Here is a 24,608-nt window from a genome sequence, read left to right as displayed (position 1 = left end):
CCATGAGTATCTGTTTCTCTGCGTGCAGCCATAGAAGGCATCTTAATCTGTAATTTTTAATTTCAAATACGTCTAGCGTCATTTACTTGTTTCTTTAATGGCTTTTTCGCCCCTTCGTTATAATTCACTGGCTTGCACTGCGGCCCCCACAGGTGGCGCCGTCACCGTGGAACATTGATGCCTCGCCGAGGCACACTATCAGGGTCGACCCAAGATGATATCACTTCCCTACGCCGGGCTGAGGAGCTCTAAGTAGAACGAAACAGCTGTCCTCGGCTGAGAGTGCACGATCAAATTACAAACATATGCTCAACGTGAAGGTAGAGATCTTCGGCTATTTTCCATTTGTATATGTAGTTGCTGGCTTGCACTGCGGCCTCCACGGGTGGCGCGTCACCGTGGAACATTGATGCCTCGCCGAGGCACACTATCATGGCCGACCCAAGATCGTGTCACTTCCCTACGCCGGGCTGAGGAGCTCCAAGTAGAACAAAACAGCTGTCCTCGGCTGAGAGTGCACGATCAAATTACATACATATGCTCAACGTGAAGGTAGAGCTTCGGCTATTTCCCATTTGCATATGTAGTTGCTGGCTTGCACTGCGGCCTCCACAGGCGGCGCCGTCACCGTTGAACATTGATGCCTCGCCGAGGCACACTATCAGGGCCGACGCAAGATCGTGCCACTTCCCTACGCCGGGCTGAAGAGCTCCAAGTAGAACAAAACAGCTGTCCTCGGCTGGGAGTGCACGATCAAATTACATAAATATGCTCGACGTGAAGGTAGAGCTTCGGCTATTTTCCATTTGTATATGTAGTTGCTGGCTTGCACTGCGGCCTCCACACGTGGAGCCGTCACCGTGGAACATTGATGCCTCGCCGAGGCACACTATCAGGGCCGACCCAAGATCGTGTCACTTCCCTACGCCGGGCTGAAGAGCTCCAAGTAGAACAAAACAGCTGTCCTCGGCTGAGGGTGCACGATCAAATTACAAACATATGCTCAACGTGACGGTAGAGAGCTTCGGCTATTTTCCATTTGTATATGTACTTGCTGGCTTGCACTGGGAGGGCTCCACAAGTGGCTCCCTCACCGTGGAGCATTTATGACTGGCAAAGGCACTCTATCAGCGCCGACCCAAGACTGTCACTTCCCTACGCCTTAATCTTTTTCGAGGATGTAAGAGACGACAGTGTGTACTTTCGGCCCCCTGACATTGAGGGTGAAATAATGACGTGTCTCTTAAGATGCGCAATGCACAGAATAAAGTAAAAATGAGGTTATTTTACGATTTTTTGCGTACGATCTATCGAACGGCTACGATATCAGGTGGCCGAAAGGAACACATGTTCTCATTTCAACTTAGCAGCTTTTACTGACTTGTATTTCCTGCGAAACGGATTGAGCACACAATTCACCCATGCAACTACGTCATCCATGACACCAATTATATGACGTCATACACTGCAGCCACATGATTCTCACCTAAAATTCCGTGGATCAAAACGATTCTTCGTGTCTCAGAGTACCGGTGCGCTAAAGATACAGACCTTCCTTTATTGGTTATTAATTCATAATAACTCAGTTCGGGTCATGCATATTTTTCCCGAGTGTGGAAGAAATATTCATAGAATGTAAATAATTGCAGATATATAATTCAATGTGCATTGTTCTCACCCTCTTCAGGTAATCCCTTACTGACACTCTTGCTGTAGCCCAAGTTATTACAGTTAATTGATCTTATTGCGTTATATATGGCTGGTAACAAAACAAAAACAAGCGTCATTGGACCGCAAGTAACAGCATACGCGGGGAGTCTGGCTAACCTGTGATGGACAAGTTTTGGCACATTTCATGTGACATATAATGTATTATCCCTTGCTAAAACTAGCTTGCTAACTCACTTTGTTGTTTCAGATGCCTCCAAGAAATATATCTTAGAGATATCATCTAGCATCATATGTGAAGGTGTTGAAGACGCTGTAGCAGCTTAATGGGCAGTAGCGTATTTCATCATGTGTGCGGCCCTCTGCTAGCTAACAGAAAGATGTCGTACAAGCAACGGATGACTGTCCATTCTATCCATCCCTCAGCATATGTGCCCACTCCTGTTTGCGTTAGGGTATCGCCCCGACAAAAGTCCGACACCCCCGTGTTCGGCAAACTTTTGTCCCAAGCTGTACTTGAAGTGGAGAACTGACAAAATTGCACCGTCGTGAAATGCTTGAGGAACGGTAGCGATACAAAATCTATCCAGACGGGGTGTTGTGGGAAATACACGAACACGCGGTAGTCTCCACTGTGCGGCCACACGGACTCGGGCACTGTTAGCAGCAGCCTTGAGCCCCAATGCTGGATCCTGTTTTACCCACTAGAAATTTCGATATGACACGGAGTAGAAAGCTCTGTTGTCTGAGAAGACACGGACTTCCAGACGTGTGAAAACACGCTACTCGCGAGGAAACACGACAGTGTATACGTCCCACATGAACTCGAGTGGAGACTGTGAAAAGCGCGAAAAAACAACAGAAAACATTAAAAAGCATGCAAATATCTGGCACTGTGTTCCAGATATTTGCTAATTTTTTTGTTAGTTTTTTTTTTCTCACAGGTGATCACCGAGCAAAAATGCGGTCCCAACAGGGACGCATTTCATTTACGCGAAAAACGTCACTAGTGTGAAACCGAGATATTAACTCAGCGCGCGCCCCAGAGAAATAAACTGGCCTTGAACAGACACAGAAGCCGTTCGCTTGTTGTTCCAAGTCAAGATCTGAGTGCGCCCGTATTTGCTCGAGAAGAGCTATACGTGTTAGTAGACAGGATGTGATGCGTACTTCTGTGACAAACTGCTTGTATTGCTATTGATTTTTGCTGCCTATTTTGTCTATTTGCTTCTCGGAATATAAACGGCTGCCTATTTCCGCCCATTTTAGTGCCTAAATATCCGGGTCGTAATGATGAGCCAAATTATGGGACGTCCGGGGACGCCGGTGTTCTACTGAACATTGATAGGATAAATCGAACAGTACGGTTCTCGATCCTTTCTAGCTGATCCACTAATGCAACGATGTAGTATCTTCAGCAATGGAGTAGAGTATCGCCTGTGGCGATGAACCTCCCCACTCTCCGAAGCCAAAATAAAGTTGTTGTTGATGCAGTATCTTAATGTCAATGACTACAATGTCTACTGGAGATGCACCTCGAGAAACTTCCCCAATGGGAACGAAAAAAAAGAAACAAAAGCATATACTTTCAACGCTGCAGACGCCTGTCTCGCGATCAAGTGGGGCAGACGATGAACACATGTGCCCATAATCCGGAACTGATAAACTTCCAGGTACCCAAGCAGCACAATGTACTGAAAGTCGAGTGCAATAGGGGTGGACGGGTAGGTGGAAGACCTTGAACGAACTGGTCAGACTAAAGAACATTAATAAGACACATACCGTCCACCCCTATTGCACTCGACTTTCAGTACGTTGTGCTGCTTGGGTAGTGTCTCGCGTGATTTGCCCACGCTTTTATCGTTCATTGCTTACATGTTTTAACGATGGACCTTGCCTGCCGTCCGATTGCACGCGAACTCTAATCCCAACTTTGGATGCTTCAGATAATACGCAGTTCAAGTTAAGAGAGATCCTTGAACCTTGAGAATCTTGAATCTGCGAAGAAAATTATGCAGAATACGCTCATTGTCTGGGAGCTTGTGAACCTCAATGAGCGCCTAACTAGTCTGGGATATATTTCCGCTCGACCGGTCCTGGCAGAATAGAGACTTTTAGTATATCGTACGCTATCGCATTCGCTGCGTAAGGGATAGAGTTGGTGGTTCTGCGTACGCGCAATACAAAAATAGAGCTATCGCGTACGTACGCAAACACACCAGCCTACAATATACTAAAACTCAGTATTATTCTCGTACGCAGCACAGCGTTCGTCTACGCTGCCCACGTCGCAGTGATGTGCTAAGCAACGTGGATACAACATACGGGATACAAAAAACACAACACGAAGAGGTTTTGCAGGAGAAAAAACGAAACCGATCGTCTCAAGGTGCCCTAAAAATAAGGAGGTGTTTCTGTAGCGTTCTGTCAAGCGCAGTATACAGTGAACTACATGTAACTTAGAGGGAAGTACTGGCTGCCCCAGGTACCCGGTGGTGGATGAAAAAATAATTAACTTACATATATCTCCAGCCTTTTAACAAACACTGGTGTTGGCGTCCAACTGCATCTAACGCGTCACTTCTTCAAGTGTCTCGTACCTTGCACGCCGTTCCGGACGATATCGGCCGTTATCTCTGTATAGCGATTGCGTCGTCTATCCGCAAGCGAGACAAGTTTCCTCTTGAACGCTCCTTTTTGCGCTGAGAGAGAAATATGACACTGATTCTACCAGTAACATCTGAGAATTGTTTCACGAAAATTCCTCACTGAATAGTTCGTGAACAGGTGGCGCCATCGAAGAAATTTCTTTTTACGCTGTGCCGCAAAGAGCAAACTTGCTCGCAACGGCCGTCCACAGCCGGGATTGTGGCACGCTTGACATGTAAACATATGCCTCACGTGCAGTCATGGAGCATTCGCTCATTTTTACATTTGTATCTGTACTTAATGACTTTGCACAGCGGCCTCCAGAGGTGTTGCTAACACCCTGGAACACTGATGCCTTGTAGAGGCACAGTGTTCCTGCCAACCCATGAGCGTGTCACATCGCTAAGCTGTGCCGATGAGAGCCAACTAGCTCGAAGCGGCCGTCCACAGCCGGGATTTTGGCACGCTGGACTTGTAAACATAAGCCTCACGTGCAGTCATGGAGCATTCGCTTATTTTTATATTTGTATCTGTACCTACTGGCTTTGCACAGCGGCCTGCAGAGGTGTTGCTAACACCCTGGAATAGTGATGTCTTGCAGAGGCACAGTGTTCGTACCGACCCATGAGCGCGTTACATTGCTACGCTGTGCCGATGAGAGCCAACTAGCTCAAAACGGCCGTCAATAGCCGGGATTGTGGCACGCTTGACTTGTAAACATATGCCTCACGTGCAGTCATGGAGCGTTCGCTCATGTTTATAATTGTATCTGTAGCTACTGGCTTTGCACTGGGCTTTCAGAGGTGTCCTATGACACCCTGACGGGAGGCATCACGTGCCACGTGACCTTCTGACGCCATCCGATCAAACGTTGCCTGCCTGCGTACTGCTGATGAGGCCCAAGAAGGCCGAAACAGCTGTCCAGTACTGGCATGGCGACGTTTGACTTACAAACATATGCTATACGTGCAGCCAAAGAGCTCCTGCTAATTTTTTTCCCCCTTATACATTTGACTGGCTTTGCACTGGGCTTTCAGAGGTGTCCTATGACACCCTGACGGGAGGCATCACGTGCCACGTGACCTTCTGACGCCATCCGATCAAACGTTGCCTGCCTGCGTACTGCTGATGAGGCCCGAGAAGGCCGATACAGCTGTCCAGTACTGGCATGGCGACGTTTGACTTACAAACATATGCTATACGTGCAGCCAAAGAGCTCCTGCTAATTTTTTTCCCCCTTATACATTTGACTGGCTTTGCACTGGACTTTCAGAGGTGTCCTATGACACCCTGACGGGAGGCATCACGTGCCACGTGACCTTCTGACGCCATCCGATCAAACGTTGCCTGCCTGCGTACTGCTGATGAGGCCCAAGAAGGCCGAAACAGCTGTCCAGTACTGGCATGGCGACGTTTGACTTACAAACATATGCTATACGTGCAGCCAAAGAGCTCCTGCTAATTTTTTTCCCCCTTATACATTTGACTGGCTTTGCACTGGGCTTTCAGAGGTGTCCTATGACACCCTGACGGGAGGCATCACGTGTCACGTGACCTTCTGACGCCATCCGATCAAACGTTGCCTGCCTGCGTACTGCTGATGAGGCCCAAGAAGGCCGAAACAGCTGTCCAGTACTGGCATGGCGACGTTTGACTTACAAACATATGCTATACGTGCAGCCAAAGAGCTCCTGCTAATTTTTTTCCCCCTTATACATTTGACTGGCTTTGCACTGGGCTTTCAGAGGTGTCCTATGACACCCTGACGGGAGGCATCACGTGCCACGTGACCTTCTGACGCCATCCGATCAAACGTTGCCTGCCTGCGTACTGCTGATGAGGCCCAAGAAGGCCGAAACAGCTGTCCAGTACTGGCATGGCGACGTTTGACTTACAAACATATGCTATACGTGCAGCCAAAGAGCTCCTGCTAATTTTTTTCCCCCTTATACATTTGACTGGCTTTGCACTGGGCTTTCAGAGGTGTCCTATGACACCCTGACGGGAGGCATCACGTGTCACGTGACCTTCTGACGGCATCCGATCAAACGTTGCCTGCCTGCGTACTGCTGATGAGGCCCAAGAAGGCCGAAACAGCTGTCCACTACTGGCATGGCAACGTTTGACTTACAAACATAAGCTATACGTGCAGCCAAAGAGCTCCTGCTAATTTTTTTCCCCCTTATACATTTGACTGGCTTTGCACTGGGCTTTCAGAGGTGTCCTATGACACCCTGACGGGAGGCATCACGTGCCACGTGACCTTCTGACGCCATCCGATCAAACGTTGCCTGCCTGCGTACTGCTGATGAGGCCCAAGAAGGCCGAAACAGCTGTCCAGTACTGGCATGGCGACGTTTGACTTACAAACATATGCTATACGTGCAGCCAAAGAGCTCCTGCTAATTTTTTTCCCCCTTATACATTTGACTGGCTTTGCACTGGGCTTTCAGAGGTGTCCTATGACACCCTGACGGGAGGCATCACGTGCCACGTGACCTTCTGACGCCATCCGATCAAACGTTGCCTGCCTGCGTACTGCTGATGAGGCCCAAGAAGGCCGAAACAGCTGTCCAGTACTGGCATGGCGACGTTTGACTTACAAACATATGCTATACGTGCAGCCAAAGAGCTCCTGCTAATTTTTTTCCCCCTTATACATTTGACTGGCTTTGCACTGGGCTTTCAGAGGTGTCCTATGACACCCTGACGGGAGGCATCACGTGTCACGTGACCTTCTGACGGCATCCGATCAAACGTTGCCTGCCTGCGTACTGCTGATGAGGCCCAAGAAGGCCGAAACAGCTGTCCACTACTGGCATGGCAACGTTTGACTTACAAACATAAGCTATACGTGCAGCCAAAGAGCTCCTGCTAATTTTTTTCCCCCTTATACATTTGACTGGCTTTGCACTGGGCTTTCAGAGGTGTCCTATGACACCCTGACGGGAGGCATCACGTGCCACGTGACCTTCTGACGCCATCCGATCAAACGTTGCCTGCCTGCGTACTGCTGATGAGGCCCAAGAAGGCCGAAACAGCTGTCCAGTACTGGCATGGCGACGTTTGACTTACAAACATATGCTATACGTGCAGCCAAAGAGCTCCTGCTAATTTTTTCCCCCTTATATATATATATATATATATATGGATAACTGGGTAGGGATGGATGCGAAAAAATAGACTAGAAGTGCTGAAGAGACTTGGGAGGTCGTAGAGGGGTTAAAAGCGGTTGCTGCTTTTATAATAATTAAGGGGTTCTAAAAATTGATTTATAGTTAGGGGTCGACGTTTCGGCTGCCAGTTCTGCTTTCAACAGGACTAAACCTGGAAATAGGTGACAAGGGCTTATCAACAAGGGAAAGGGGGAAATGAGTGGGGAACAGTGCACGTGGAGCGGCGTTGATGATGTTTGACGAGCATTGTTGCTGGTCGCCCATTGAGTACTTGCAAGGTATTGGCTGTCTTCCAGGAGAGTTTTCCTTGGTCGTTTGATAAACCTGAATTAATAAAAAGAGAGGTGGCAGAAAGAACGAAAGACGGTCGGGGGACTTGGTCTACGAGCTAAGGCTGCGAACTGTAGACAATACGCCGGGGTCTTCGTTTATCGTGGACTGGAATTTGTGGATTTTTAATGATTCACGCTGCTGCCTGCTACGGTCTGAGGGGAAACCAGATTGTAAGATGTATACGCGGATGTCCTTGAATGAGTGGCCGGTTTGATTGAAATGACGCGACACAGGGAGATTTGGTTTCATTGTAATATCGGATCTGTGATTATTAAAACGAATTCGGAATGATGTTGGAGTTTGGCCAACATACTGTGCTTTGCATGCGTTGCGTTCCAATAGATATATTACGTTAGATGAGTTGCAGTCAGAAGCACTTTTGATTTTTACTTGGAAGTTGCTGTTTTTGCTCCGTACCCTGTCTGTAGTCTGCATTACAGTACAAATTTGGCATCTTCGTCCGTTGCATGGGTGGCAGCCTTCGGTTGTAGGAGGTGACGTATTGACTTTTGCGCTGACTAAGTGGTCTTGAAGATTCCCTGCACGGCGATATGCTATGCGAGGCTGTTCTGGGAATATTTCTCCAAGGCGCTCCGACTGTGTTAAAATTGGGTGATGACGTTTCAGTATGTTTTTAAGGTTAGGCATCGTGCCATTGAAGGCGACTTTAAGATTAACAAGCTTGGGGCGTTCGGGGCGTGTTGAGTTTTTTAGAAGTTCACTGCGATTAGTACGGCGGGCTCTGCATATGGCGTCCTTCACAAGATCCTGGGGGAAGTTTCGGCTGACCAGCGTATTTTGAAGATCGTTAAGATTTGCGTCCAGTTCGTCATCTCGGGAAAAAATGCGCCGGTAACGGAGGGCCTGACTGTAGGGGATGGCCAATTTAATATGTCGGGTATGGCAGCTGTGAAACGATAGGTACTGTTGGGAGTCAGTCGGCTTTCGGTACAGATTTGTTACGAGGGTGCCATTGGAGATGCTTATATGGACATCTGGAAAATCCATGCTCTCTCTAGAATAGGCGTGAGTGTATTTTATAGTGGGGTGCACGTTACCGAAGTTTTCAATAAACGACAAAAAGCAGTTTTCGAAATGTGGCCAAAGAATGAATATGTCGTCAAAAAACCGCTTAAAAATTAGAGGTTTAAGTTGACAGGTGCCAAGGAACCGTCCTTATAGATCACCCATGAAGATATCTGCGTAATTTAGGGCAATCCTTGAGCCCATGGCCGTGCCGTTAACTTGAATGTAATGCCTGTTGTTAAATTCAAAATTACTACGCGTGAGTTAACGGCACGGCCATGGGCACAAGGATGGCCCAAATTACGCAAATATCCAGTCTTGGGTAGTAACTAAGTTACTTTTAACTTGTAACTGTAACTAGTTACTTTTGGGGGTAACTAGTTACATTTCTAGAAAAGTAGCTTTTAACTGTAACTAGTTACTATTTCTGTGAATGTAACTGCAAAATGTAACTAGTTACTGGAACAAATGTCGTCCTTTTTTTTCTTTACCCAACCGTACCCATACTTTCCCCTAACAGTGCCTTCCTTCCTTCTGCCCGTAACCATTTATGTGCCCCGTGCCTTGTGCTCTTTGCGAGCAGAAATCAGTTGAAGATAGTTACCTCAGGGGTCGGAATGAGTCATATGCGAGTAATGGTGTCACGGCCCTGGCACGAGGTCCTGCCTCCTCTGGATATGAACAAGGGAAGGATTATGCACAAGGAGAAACCTTCCGGTCAGCTCACTTGCTCACTGACCAGTGCAATAGCTAATCCTGCACTGGTTGCAGCTATGATTGCTATGAAGCTTCCGTGGGCGCTCTATGAAGCAACCATCGAGTTTTTATCATGGAAGGACGAAAGTAATTAATTTGTAAAGTGCAAGATATAGAATAAGACGTTCTCGGCAAACAGGACATCAACTTCAAACCTGAAAAAGAATCTTGAGGCGAGTTCCTTATCCTTGTGTATGTCTCTCTCTACATGCTACGAAACGCGTGCGTGTCACCATGCTGTTCTTTTTCACCGCGCTGCGCCAGGTAGCGTACACATGTTGTATTTTTCCCCGTGGGAGAGCCATATATCGACTTATACAGCTTCTGATGAAGTGCAATAATACTTTTATCGCACTTAAGTAAATGTAAATAAATGTATGTTTTTAACAATTGTATCACCATGATCATTTTTATAAAAAGTAACTGTAATGTAACTAAGTTAGTTTCTCTCAGGCACTGCAACTGTAACTTAGTTACTTGACCAAGAAAGTAACTATAACTGTAACTCAGTTACTTTTTAGAAGTAACTTACCCAAGACTGCAAATATCTTCATGGGGGGATCCGGAAAAATGGCCCCGGAAAAAATCGCCTCGGGAAAAACGGCCCGGAAAAAATGGTCCCCGGTCGCAGGGAAGGAAAAAACGGACCCGAAAGAAAACGATGGGGTGATTGCAGATAATGAATGAAACACAGCGTCATGACACCGTGCCCGATGACCATCTTGAACAACATCGTTCGCTATCAGAAACAGTCCAAATGCCGGCAACAGTCTTTTTTTTTTTTTTGCGTAAAACTGTATACACCGGCACACACAACATTTTAAAGTGTTGTAAATGTATTGTGTGCCGGTGTGTATTTTACGCGATAAATATCTTTCGCTATCCTGGTTTTTGAAAGCAAAAGAGACGTCTTTGTCGTGGAGAGTTTGATGTCCAGTCAAGAAAGGCATAGTTGGATGAAATGTTTATTGCCTCAGCAGAGCTTTCAACATAACTACATTCCCAAGCGAACAATATGACCAATCCCGCGCAGAAAGCTCTCCAGTGTCCTCGCTCCTTCTACGTACTCTAGGCAGATACGTTGAAGTCTCTCTTGGAGCTGCAAGGTTGTCGATTTTCTTCTTTTTGATGCGGGAGCACCCGCTACCAACTGCGCTATTTTGCCTGCTACGGTGGAGTGCTCTAGACGCAATGCCTCTATCGTTCGCCATACGGTTGGATGAGAATGACCCACCAAGGTGCCGTGCCTCCTATTTCATGCCTCTGCATGATTGTTTGTCCTATCGCCTCCCTGCAGTGTAACACCATGCACATTCCATATCTCAGGCGGGAACAATGGAGGTGTACGCCGAATGCGGGGATTTTCGTTCACTCTTCCCACCTGTCGGTATGTCCCGCTGACGTAGGTCTCATCAAAGTACCTCACTACCGGTTCAGCACCTTCCGGGATTTGACTCTTCAGGACTGCCATTCCAGCTGTGACGTCGGCCACGGGAAGGAACGCCAAGCCATCTAGCATTCCGATGAAGTGTCGAAACACGTCGTCTTCTTTGTACCTCGCGGTTAGTCCTTACTGCCGTACTTTTGCCCACGTACTTTGGCACATGTGAAAGAAACAGCCCATCGTTTGAGCGTCCTCCCCGAGAATGGCTTTAACGGCGTTCATGGCGCCTTTTTCAAAATCCGTTACAACAACGTCCGGTGCAGGCGTTATGTCTCTGGTACTACATTCCGCAAGCACGGCACGGAGGAGTTCTTCGTAGGCTTCCTGCGTCTTCGACGTCATCAACGCGTACGCAACAGGAACTGCTCCTTTGCTAAGTGGGACTATGATGAAATATAGCTGTTTGAAGAGCTTCGGTGCTACACTAAAGTTGCCATCCAGGAACCACGTTGTACTGTCGCTCAGGAGCTCGAGCCCACTATGTGCCGCAAAAACAATCGTTCGGTTATCCGCATCGACGCCACTGTCAAAAATTTGAAAGCGTTGAGGTTTTGGCCCAGTCGTTTGTGTCCACTCGCCGTCGATCACAAGCCCGCGAGGCCGGTTGAGGAGTATACGTAGACGCGCTCTGCAAACGAATACAGCGCTTTAAACTGTCTTCACCTTTCAGTGCTACCTTTTCTTCAGGAGTAAGACACGAAATTGTTTCGGCCACAATCGCTGCAGGCTTTTCTGTTGTCAACGTTGCTAGCCGTTTCATTGCGTTTCACGCCTTCGCCACGTTGATGGTGCTGGTGTTCGGTGGATGGGTGTGAGAGACACTTAGTTAGTGGTTCCCGTCTCCGCATATCAGGGCTCCCCTACAGCCTTGTGCTCTTCCCTGAGGGAACAGGTTTGTGTTTCGTGTACATGTACCCATCGGCACACAGTTTTTCGCCTTCTTTGTTGGATTTTATGATTTCCATGTTGAGACCTGCAAATTTTCAGAAAATGGTATATGGCCAAAAACGCGGAGAAATGAGGGAAACAATGAACGTTCTAAGACCTAACGCTTACCGAATGTAATACTGTGTGCGTGTGTTGGCATCATGGTGGAAGACCTACCATATCTTGGCTGAGTCCCTTTAACGCAACAAAATCCATAAATGTGTATTGTCATCAAGCAGGAGAGCTACCTATTGCGGTAGGCTCCTTTCCATTGGACGGCCACTGTGCTGAAAGGCAGGATAACAACGCTCCTAAGGGAGATTGCTGTTTGTACGGGCCATACCATGCGAACAATCCATGATATACGGGAAAGTCGCGACGAATGACAGTACAAGACTAGCAAACTGGCTAGAACAGAGTGTGCCACTCACCCTGATCATAGCGGAGGATGTTAGAGGAGCAGAGCCAGTGACGGGAGCACTTGACTGGGCCGAGCATTGCCTGTTCCCTGGTTATCGGCTCCCGTAGTCCAGCACGAACTGCCTGAAACAAACCTACGCTCCCACTGTCGGGGCCATCCAAGGCCAACCGGCATCGGCGTATCTAAATTTGGAAATTTATTTCCGCAATCAAACACGCGAAATGTTTCCGATCCATTGCTGCAACCGGCAACGGTTCCATGAACCTTAGAGTCCATGGCGGTGTACTGTCATCAAGCAGGAGAGCTAACTATGGAGGTAGTCCCCTTTGGACAGACACTAACTTTACGTTACAGTCCTACAAGCTAGATAACAACACTCTCTAGGTGAGTGTGCTTTTCGTACTAACCATACCAAGCGAACAATCCAAACACGGGAGAGCCGCTGCAGAGTGCAGTACGGTCCTAGCGAGCTGGCTAGAACATGATTTGCCACTCACTCTGAACGTGGCGGAAAAGGCGAGTAGACGTCAGCCAGCGGCGAGAGCACTCCACAAGACCATACAGTGCTTGCTCACGGACCATGTGGCTACGAAGCCCTGCCCTGACAGCCTGAAATATAGCTGCGTCTCCGAAGTCTGGGCCACCGAAAGCCAGCCGGCAATGACGGATCCAAATTTGAAAGTTGATCTCGGTGATTAATAAAGCAAATTGTTTACGCTGAACGCGCGGAACAGGCAACGGTTCCAGGAACTGTACGGTGGCCCAGGCGACAGATGACAGCTGAAATATCTGGGTTACTCTGCGCCACAGCAAAAGAGGAACACGACAACGCCTGAAACAGTGCTCTGCGGTTTCACACATCCCGCAAGACGGGCAACCGTCAGAGCGAGAGATGTGAAAACGGTGTAGTCACTCGCGAAGAGGAAGAACGTCGTGGGCCAACTTCCACTGAAGACTGGCGCGGCGGACATCTAGCCAGCCCGCAGTGATTCGACGCCAAGACAGCTTCGTCGGCACCGAAGCAACTGGGGGACCAGACTCCAACTCCCGGATAGCTGTATGAAAATCGCTTACAGCCCATAATTGGATGTCAGCGTCCGGAAGCTGGAGTCGCAAACGCCGTACAACATCAACACAGGCACTGTATTGATGAGGCAGGGATTCGGACCTAGGCCGAAACCTAGGCCCCTCAACGAACCTCCTGGTAGCACATCCCAGAGAGTACTGAACTAATGCACACGTTGGGTGTTCGGGAGTGTGCAATGCCTCGAAATAAACGCGCGACTGAAGTGCAAGGCACTTGTCGAGCACCACCGGCAAGGCTAAGCCGCCCCGGTCACGTGTACGATGCAAGCGGGACCTCGCGACCCACTCCGCCGAACCGCCCCAGAGGAAACGGAACGCGTGCCTAGTGATGGCAGTACGAATTAGTGGTGGCGGTGTGGCAACGACTCCTAAAAACCACAAGCGACTGTAGTACCAGGCCACTAGCAGATGAGCGCGAAAAGTGATGGGCAAATCAACAAACTTAAGCTGCCGCAGGACTGCTCTGCAACGATTAAACACTCGTGGCCAATTTACGGTAGATATGCCAGTGCAATCAAAAGTCACGCCAAGAATTTTGACTTCTGGCCTCACTGGAACACAGAAAGGAGCCCCGCAGGAAGGCTGGAGGTTCAAAAACAGTGCTGCACTTTTTGATCTATTCGGTCTTGCCCCTGAAACGGCTCCGTAATCCTCAAACGCATTCAAAACGGGCCCTAGGGAACACTCGCGAGAAACGATCACAGAGAAGTCGTCCGCGAACGCAAAAACAGGTGGGGGCATCCATTGGGCAGTGGCAATGTAACTGGAAGTGAGCACAGTCTCTCGAGTAGAGGGTTGATGGCAATAGTGTACAAGACGGGAGAGAGGGGACATCCTTGACGGACCCCAGAAGTTACATCAAAGGGGGACGACAGTCCGCCAGCGACAGAGACAACGCTTGTAGCGCCCCTATACAACGTTTCCACATACCTGACCCAAGCAACGGCGAACCCATATGCCCTCAGCCGAGAGAACAGGTATGCGTGTCGCACGCGATCGAATGCCTTGGACTGATCGAATGACGCCAGCACAGCGGGGGCATGACCACTGTTAATCCAGTGGATGTCATCACGAAGAGCGATTCTATGAAGGTCTGAGGACCTGCCGGGGACGGAACATGCTTGGCAAGGATGTAACACCTTCTCCAACAGAGGTGAAACGCGCAATAGAAGAGTTTTAGCTAAGATCTTATAATCGCTCGTCAGTAAAGTAATCGGACGATAAACATCTGGGTTCGAGACTTGTCTTTGCACAGAAGAACAACACCATTCTGCATGCTGGGCCATAGCAACCCCTGGGTTAAGCAGATGTTAAAAACCCGAGTCATGCAAGAACCAATCACACTCCAGAAGCGCTTGTAAAACTCAAGTGGGAGGCCATCAATGCCAGGGCACTTTCCGCTCGTCATTGAGGAGTCAGACGTAAAAACTTCATTTTGCGTGAGCGGCCCTGAGTCAACATGCTCCATTTGTTTCGCTGGCAGTGGGCACTCTCGGCTGACAACAGGCTCGTCGTGAGGTGACTCCTGATAAAGGGCCGCGCAATGCTCACGCATTGCTTCCTGAATGTCACCGGGATCAGTCAGAACTGAGCCGTCAGCTGACCGGAGCTCAGTAATTCCGAAGTCAGGATTTTCTGCCACATAGCGCTTGAGTAACACACGGGAGCAATATGCCTCCCGGCACCAGTGCACCACATTGCGTTGCGCAACAAATTTGCGCCAGGACTGCATTCGCAGAGACGTTAGGCGCCTCCGCACGTCCTCAATATCGGACGCAGATTCAGGACTGCGTGAGTCAGGGTGGCGAAGCACAGCTAACACCTGCCTGAGTGCATCTCTACACTGCTGGTGTTCACGCGCGCGCTGTCTGCCCCAATGCCGAAAACGGTGTGCTGCATCCAGCTTTACAGCCTCCCAGTGACTAGGCCCGAAATCGGGCGCGGAACAAACATCCGCAAGCCAATTTTTTACGTCGTTTTTAATTTCGGGGTCGTTGAGCAAAGACACGTTCAGGCGCCAAAAACTGGAGCCAGAGCGAAAATTTAACAGGCCAGATAAAGATAACAGAACACCAATATGATCCGTGAGATCCCCAGCAGGTCGCGTCATACAGCGGGTGATGAAACCCGACAGCCCTGGCGAGACGTAAAATCTGTCCAATCGGCTGTGGCGACCCCGGGAATCAGCCCAGGTGAATTCATAGGCATTCCCGTTGACGTGCGACCAAGCATCAATGAAACCAACAGAATTCACTAAGCGCTCAAGTTCTTTATTCGCTTGTCTGCCGTGCTGTCGGTCTATAGTGCAGTTGAAGTCGCCCGCAAAGAGTAGATTTTGGTTACCATAGAAAAAAGGATCAATTGTGCGAAAGAAATCTGAGCGCTCACTGCGATGGGTAGGGGCGTAAACATTAACAATCCGAAAAGCACTCCTGCCGTACTCTAACTCCACCCCCACAGCCCTACCTTTTGGTGTCTGTGTCGAACCACCGGACGGTACCCCGGAATGACGGGAACACTAGAATACCCACGTCTGCTCTGTGTGGCGAGCCAGGACTGAAGAAAGCTCTGAGCCCATGTGAATCTTCAAGGGACTTGATCGCAGCCCGGAAAGGCAACCAGTCTCTTGAAGAAGGATAATGTCCGCACCCGCCAACTTTGCCCAATCGACAACCTCCACCTGCTTGGCCTCCCTGCTAAACCCCCGGACGTTTAAGGTTGCAAGACTGAACAGAGACATTAAAAGGAAAGGAAATGCAGCGAGTTGAACACTAGGACTCATCGTCCATTTGAGAGTCATCATGCACTTCGGAGCCGTCCGAGGACACACGCATACGTCTAGCAACAGAGGCCGGAAAATCCCTACCACCCACGTGCACTATCTTGGGGTCCTCATCAATTACCAAGCGCTCGGAGTCTGAGGACGCAACACTGTCATCGTCCTCACCGATAGCCTCGGTAATCTGGGAGTTACACCCTGCCACAGCGCCACCAACGACAGCACTCGTGCGCTCAACTCGAGAAGCATCTGTTGCATCAAGAGCACAGCCACTGAATACTACGGCTGCAACACTAACAGCGCAAGCAGAACTGGTAACGGCGCTAACAGCAGAGATACATGCCACGGTGTCATCTGTATCTGCTCTGTCACCACTAACTGCGTCTCCACTACCATTATCACTGCCAGCACTAACAGCGAAAGGCTCTTCCGCCACACTAACGGTATCGTGAGGCACTCCCACTGAACGCACTCCCACCTCAGCCGTGGCACTCTCGTCCGCGAGCGCCTGCACGGGAGGCGCTCCAACGGGAGCAGTTGATAGCACACCGCTACCAGAAACACGGAATGCACAAGTTGTGGCCAAACATTCGGACAAAGTATGATCCCCGCCACAGCGCTTACACGAAGCATCACACCTCTCGTGCCCAAAGTCACCACAGCGAGCACACACTGGAACCACGCAGTCTTTTTTGAAGTGGCCCTCTCCGCCACACCGCATACAAACTCGTTTGATACCGTCATAGTTGACGGTCAAACGCTTACCACGCACACTTATGAAGTTCGGAACTGGAGTCCGCATTTCCATAAGAGCGCGCCGGTTGCCCGTTTCAATACCCTCTAGCTCCTTCTGAGGGAAGGTCTCGCGGGCTACTTTAGTGACAGGACCGTACTCAGTAAGAACGGCCTCCACTGTTACATCAGGGATGCCATCTGGCACCGATATGGCTGAAACTGTGACCAAGTTGGACTCCAACGAGACCAACTCGATCACATTGCCCTTCACTGTAAGCGACCCCAGGGACTTAAGCTTCTCAGCACCAGACCTATTCTTCACAATCAGATCACATGCTCCACCACCAATGTGGCGCATGCTTTTCACGACTTTCCCTACCTTCTGGACAAGAGGAAGTAGGAAGTCCACTCGTGACACTGCCTGAGGCAGCGTCACGGAAAACGCTAACGGCCGACTGGCCATAGGAATAGGTGGCGAAGACGCCAAAAAACGACACAGTCTATGGCGGAATAATAAAATTCTTTCGCGGAACAGCACCGCAAGCGGTACTGCCCCGTCGACCTTTTTATCGGCCGTACCAGTCAAAGACACGGCCCACCCAGGGGCGGACCGCGTTATCAAGGGGCCCTTCTCCATATATGAAGGACCGGCTCCCTTTCGCCTCCCTCCACCGCGAAGGATCCTGGCCTAAAGGCGAAAGATCAATACGCGGATTTGAAGGGAGACCAGAGCATATCTATGGCGGAATGCATAAATGTATTGTGAGACAGAATCATCGCCATGATCATCTCTGCACCTTAGCGCGAGTTGCAACCACCCGCATTCTTGCTTCCTGCATTTATTAAACGGCTCTTCTCTCGCCTTTTCGCTATCTCACAGTATCAACTGTTACCGCGGCGACCACCACAAACGTGAAATTCGGGTCTGCTACATATCATCGGCGTCAGTGATCAACTTTGCTGGTGTGGCGGATGCGTTTGTAATAAATATGTTCGCCACTGCTGCTCCCCTAGCGCAACGCGATGACGACGACGACGTCTGAGTTAACTCTGAGTTAACTGAGGTGGTGGCACTATTCTACGAAACATTCCTTCGAAGGCTTCCTACGAAGGCTTGCTTTGCCACAAATATGTTAATCAAACTGTTGGCAAGATGAGATGCCAATAACATAAATTACCAATAACAGTGATTTAGTATAATCACGCGCCTATTTTAAACATGGCGACAACATTCTCGGAAAGATCCAAGAAGCAGATCTTAGGAAAAAGCTTCCCGGGAACAACACCGCACGCGACACTGCCCCGACGACCTCTTTATCGGCCGCGTATTCAGAGCCACGGCCCACCCGGGGCCGGACCACGTTATCACGGGGACCCTTCTTCAATATACGAAGAACTCGCTCCCCTTTGCCTCCCTCCACCGCTGACACGGTTTGAAGGAAGACCAGATTTCAGAAAAAAAATCTTGCCGGGAACAGCACCGTAAAAGATGCTGCCTCGACGACCGTGTTATTGGAGGCGCGCCCAAGGGCACGGCCCACCCGAAGGCGGACCGCGTTATCAGGGACATCATGCATGGGAGTTAGCGACGGAGGTAGTCCCATCTGCACAGACAATAACTTCACGTTACAACCCTACAAGATACATAACAACGCTAGGAGAGTTTGCTTTTTGTACTGGGCATACCAAGCGAACGATCTACGGATGGTAGTGGTAAGATTCCCGCGCTGTTTATGCGATGGCCAAGAAAATCGAGCTCTGCTACAGCGAACTCGCTCTTTGCAGCGTTGATGACGATGCCATGATGTTCCAGGCGTGCAAAGAGGGCGCGGAGGTGTTGGGCGTGCTCTTCTGCAGAGCGACTGGCCACCAGCAGATCGTCTAGATAGGCGTACACGAAAGGGAGCCCGCGGGTGACAGAATCTATAAACCTTTGAAAGGTTTGGGCCGCGTTTCGCAACCCGAAGGGCATCCGTAAGAATTCAAAGAGGCCAAATGGTGTGGTGAGGGCTGTTTTAGGGATGTCCTCCGGCGCCATAGGAATCTGGTGGTATGCGCGAACCAAGTCAATTTTCGAAAACGTTGTGGCCCCATTCCAAGCTGGCTGCAAAATCGAGGATGTGCGGAATGGGGTAGCGGTCAGGGACGGTGATGCGGTTTAAAGCGCGGTAATCACCGCAAGGCCGCCAGTCTCCCGTTTTCTTAGGCACCATGTGGAGGGGTGATGCCCAGGTGCTGGATGATGGGCGAATGATGCCGAGCTCCAACATGTGATCGAATTCGGCCTTGGCAATCCTGTACTTCTCGGGAGCGAGACGACGTGGTCGAAAATGAACAGGAGGGCCAGTAGTGAGCACCTGATGTAAAACGTCGTGTTGGACGGGCTGGTTCCAGTCAGGTGGTTTGGTGAGTGCGGGAAACTCCTTTAGTATGAGAGCATAAGGAGGAGATGGCTCAGCAAGCGAAAGAACTCGTTGGGGACTTGCCGGGGCGCGAATTCCGTGCACAGACAGGTGTGTCAAAGAGTCGACGAGGCGCTTCCCAGAAACGTCGACGAGCAGGTTATAGTGGTGTAAGAAATCTGCTCCTAAGATCGCCTGGTGAACATCGGCGATCAGGAACAGCCAGCGGAAGGTTCGTCGCAATCCAAGGTTTAGGGTTAAGGACTTTTGGCCGTATACAGGGATGGTGGTTGAATTGGCCGCCTTGAGGGATAAGCAAGGTTCTCGGGAGCGGCGGTTGAGTTTCGAGGCAGGGATTACGCTAACTTCAGCGCCAGTATCCACGAGAAGACGCATGCCGGAGGTACGGTCCACGATGTGAAAAAGACGGCAATCATTAGGGCCACGTCCACTCGCCGCCACTAGTGGTTGGCCGGCGGGTTTCCCGACCACGCGCAAGGTTGGAAGCAGTGTCGGGCTTCCTGGCCGAAGCGGTGATGGTACCAGCAAAGCTGTTGTTGAGGATGGCGTCAGAAGGTCAGCAGGAAAAATTAGCAGGAGCTCTTTGGCTGCACGTATAGCATATGACTGTGCAGCCAAAGAGCTCCTGCTAATTTTTTTCCCCCTTATACATTTGACTGGCTTTCCACTGGGCTTTCAGAGGTGTCCTATGACACCCTGACGGGAGGCATCACGTGCCACGTGACCTTCTGACGCCATCCGATCAAACGTTGCCTGCCTGCGTACTGCTGATGAGGCCCAAGAAGGCCGAAACAGCTGTCCAGTACTGGCATGGCGACGTTTGACTTACAAACATATGCTATACGTGCAGCCAAAGAGCTCCTGCTAATTTTTTCCCCCCTTATACATTTGACTGGCTTTGCACTGGGCTTTCAGAGGTGTCCTATGACACCCTGACGGGAGGCATCACGTGCCACGTGACCTTCTGACGCCATCCGATCAAACGTTGCCTGACTGTACTGCTGATGAGGCCCAAGAAGGCCGATACAGCTGTCCAGTACTGGCATGGCGACGTTTGACTTACAAACATATGCTATACGTGCAGCCAAAGAGCTCCTGCTAATTTTTTTCCCCTTATACATTTGACTGGCTTTGCACTGGGCTTTCAGAGGTGTCCTATGACACCCTGACGGGAGGCATCACGTGCCACGTGACCTTCTGACGCCATCCGATCAAACGTTGCCTGCCTGCGTACTGCTGATGAGGCCCAAGAAGGCCGAAACAGCTGTCCAGTACTGGCATGGCGACGTTTGACTTACAAACATAAGCTATACGTGCAGCCAAAGAGCTCCTGCTAATTTTTCCCCCTTATACATTTGACTGGCTTTGCACTGGGCTTTCAGAGGTGTCCTATGACACCCTGACGGGAGGCATCACGTGTCACGTGACCTTCTGACGTCATCCGATCAAACGTTGCCTGCCTGCGTACTGCTGATGAGACCCAAGAAGGCCGAAACAGCTGTCCAGTACTGGCATGGCGACGTTTGACTTACAAACATATGCTATACGTGCAGCCAAAGAGCTCCTGCTAATTTTTTTCCCCTTATACATTTGACTGGCTTTGCACTGGGCTTTCAGAGGTGTCCTATGACACCCTGACGGGAGGCATCACGTGCCACGTGACCTTCTGACGCCATCCGATCAAACGTTGCCTGCCTGCGTACTGCTGATGAGGCCCAAGAAGGCCGAAACAGCTGTCCAGTACTGGCATGGCGACGTTTGACTTACAAACATAAGCTATACGTGCAGCCAAAGCGCTCCTGCTAATTTTTCCCCCTTATACATTTGACTGGCTTTGCACTGGGCTTTCAGAGGTGTCCTATGACACCCTGACGGGAGGCATCACGTGCCACGTGACCTTCTGACGCCATCCGATTAAACGTTGCCTGCCTGCGTACTGCTGATGAGGCCCAAGAAGGTCTAAACAGCTGTCCAGTACTGGCATGGCGACGTTTGACTTACAAACATATGCTATACGTGCAGCCAAAGAGCTCCTGCTAATTTTTTTCCCCCTTATACATTTGACTGGCTTTGCACTGGGCTTTCAGAGGTGTCCTATGACACCCTGACGGGAGGCATCACGTGCCACGTGACCTTCTGACGCCATCCGATCAAACGTTGCCTGCCTGCGTACTGCTGATGAGGCCCAAGAACGCCGAAACAGCTGTCCAGTACTGGCATGGCGACGTTTGACTTACAAACATATGCTATACGTGCAGCCAAAGAGCTCCTGCTAATTTTTTTCCCCCTTATACATTTGACTGGCTTTGCACTGGGCTTTCAGAGGTGTCCTATGACACCCTGACGGGAGGCATCACGTGCCACGTGACCTTCTGACGCCATCCGATCAAACGTTGCCTGCCTGCGTACTGCTGATGAGGCCCAAGAAGGCCGATACAGCTGTCCAGTACTGGCATGGCGACGTTTGACTTACAAACATATGCTATACGTGCAGCCAAAGAGCTCCTGCTAATTTTTTCCCCCTTATACATTTGACTGGCTTTGCACTGGACTTTCAGAGGTGTCCTATGACACCCTGACGGGAGGCATCACGTGCCACGTGACCTTCTGACGCCATCCGATCAAACGTTGCCTGCCTGCGTACTGCTGATGAGGCCCAAGAAGGCCGAAACAGCAGTCCAGTACTGGCATGGCGACGTTTGACTTACAAACATATGCTATACGTGCAGCCAAAGAGCTCCTGCTAATTTTTTTCCCCCTTATACATTTGACTGGCTTTGCACTGGGCTTTCAGAGGTGTCCTATGACACCCTGACGGGAGGCATCACGTGTCACGTGACCTTCTGACGCCATCCGATCAAACGTTGCCTGCCTGCGTACTGCTGATGAGGCCCAAGAAGGCCGAAACAGCTGTCCAGTACTGGCATGGCGACGTTTGACTTACAAACATATGCTATACGTGCAGCCAAAGAGCTCCTGCTAATTTTTTTCCCCCTTATACATTTGACTGGCTTTGCACTGGGCTTTCAGAGGTGTCCTATGACACCCTGACGGGAGGCATCACGTGCCACGTGACCTTCTGACGCCATCCGATCAAACGTTGCCTGCCTGCGTACTGCTGATGAGGCCCAAGAAGGCCGAAACAGCTGTCCAGTACTGGCATGGCGACGTTTGACTTACAAACATATGCTATACGTGCAGCCAAAGAGCTCCTGCTAATTTTTTCCCCCTTATACATTTGACTGGCTTTGCACTGGGCTTTCAGAGGTGTCCTATGACACCCTGACGGGAGGCATCACGTGTCACGTGACCTTCTGACGCCATCCGATCAAACGTTGCCTGCCTGCGTACTGCTGATGAGGCCCAAGAAGGCCGAAACAGCTGTCCAGTACTGGCATGGCGACGTTTGACTTACAAACATATGCTATACGTGCAGCCAAAGAGCTCCTGCTAATTTTTTCCCCCTTATACATTTGACTGGCTTTGCACTGGGCTTTTAGAGGTGTCCTATGACACCCTGACGGGAGGCATCACGTGCCACGTGACCTTCTGAAGCCATCCGATCAAACGTTGCCTGCCTGCGTACTGCTGATGAGGCCCAAGAAGGCCGAAACAGCTGTCCAGTACTGGCATGGCGACGTTTGACTTACAAACATAAGCTATACGTGCAGCCAAAGAGCTCCTGCTAATTTTTTTCCCCCTTATACATTTGACTGGCTTTGCACTGGGCTTTCAGAGGTGTCCTATGACACCCTGACGGGAGGCATCACGTGCCACGTGACCTTCTGACGCCATCCGATCAAACCTTGCCTGCCTGCGTACTGCTGATGAGGCCCAAGAAGGCCGAAACAGCTGTCCAGTACTGGTATGGCGACGTTTGACTTACAGACATATGCTATACGTGCAGCCAAAGAGCTCCTGCTAATTTTTCCCCCCTTATATATATATATATATATATATATATATATATATATATGGATAACTGGGTAGGGATGGATGCGAAAAAAATAGACTAGAAGTGCTGAAGAGACTTGGGAGGTCGTAGAGGGGTTAAAAGCGGTTGCTGCTTTTGTAATAATTAAGGGGTTCTAAAAATTGATTTATAGTTAGGGGTCGACGTTTCGGCTGCCAGTTCTGCTTTCAACAGGACTAAACCTGGAAATAGGTGAGAAGGGCTTATCAACAAGGGAAAGGGGGAAATGAGTGGGGAACAGTGCACGTGGAGCGGCGTTGATGATGTTTGACGAGCATTGTTGCTGGTCGCCCATTGAGTACTTGCAAGGTATTGGCTGTCTTCCAGGAGAGTTTTCCTTGGTCGTTTGATAAACCTGAATTAATAAAAAGAGAGGTGGCAGAAAGAACGAAAGACGGTCGGGGGACTTGGTCTACGAGCTAAGGCTGCGAACTGTAGACAATACGCCGGGGTCTTCGTTTATCGTGGACTGGAATTTGTGGATTTTTAATGATTCACGCTGCTGCCTGCTACGGTCTGAGGGGAAACCAGATTGTAAGATGTATACGCGGATGTCCTTGAATGAGTGGCCGGTTTGATTGAAATGACGCGACACAGGGAGATTTGGTTTCATTGTAATATCGGATCTGTGATTATTAAAACGAATTCGGAATGATGTTGGAGTTTGGCCAACATACTGTGCTTTGCATGCGTTGCGTTCCAATAGATATATTACGTTAGATGAGTTGCAGTCAGAAGCACTTTTGATTTTTACTTGGAAGTTGCTGTTTTTGCTCCGTACCCTGTCTGTAGTCTGCATTACAGTACAAATTTGGCATCTTCGTCCGTTGCATGGGTGGCAGCCTTCGGTTGTAGGAGGTGACGTATTGACTTTTGCGCTGACTAAGTGGTCTTGAAGATTCCCTGCACGGCGATATGCTATGCGAGGCTGTTCTGGGAATATTTCTCCAAGGCGCTCCGACTGTGTTAAAATTGGGTGATGACGTTTCAGTATGTTTTTAAGGTTAGGCATCGTGCCATTGAAGGCGACTTTAAGATTAACAAGCTTGGGGCGTTCGGGGCGTGTTGAGTTTTTTAGAAGTTCACTGCGATTAGTACGGCGGGCTCTGCATATGGCGTCCTTCACAAGATCCTGGGGGAAGTTTCGGCTGACCAGCGTATTTTGAAGATCGTTAAGATTTGCGTCCAGTTCGTCATCTCGGGAAAAAATGC

General features: G+C 49.7%; 1 protein-coding gene across 5 annotated transcripts in view; it reads right to left on the bottom strand.

Moving 5' to 3' along the window:
- The window catches only part of LOC135379041 (uncharacterized), a 297,822-nt gene extending 293,545 nt beyond the window's left edge, over nucleotides 1-4,277 (bottom strand). For 4 of the 5 annotated variants that reach the window (XM_064612291.1, XM_064612293.1, XM_064612294.1 and 1 more), the window contains exon 1: nucleotides 4,189-4,277. The gene's annotated coding sequence lies outside the window, so the exon portion shown is untranslated. Of the gene's footprint in view, nucleotides 1-3,543; nucleotides 3,667-4,188 lie in introns of all 5 variants that reach the window. The other variant, XM_064612292.1, reaches the window with a different exon arrangement.
- Between the last annotated feature and the right edge of the window lie 20,331 nt (nucleotides 4,278-24,608).

The sequence above is a fragment of the Ornithodoros turicata genome, chromosome 1 (genome assembly GCF_037126465.1).
Source record: "Ornithodoros turicata isolate Travis chromosome 1, ASM3712646v1, whole genome shotgun sequence".
NCBI lineage: Eukaryota > Metazoa > Arthropoda > Arachnida > Ixodida > Argasidae > Ornithodoros > Ornithodoros turicata.
This window is presented reverse-complemented; position numbering and strand designations above follow the sequence as displayed.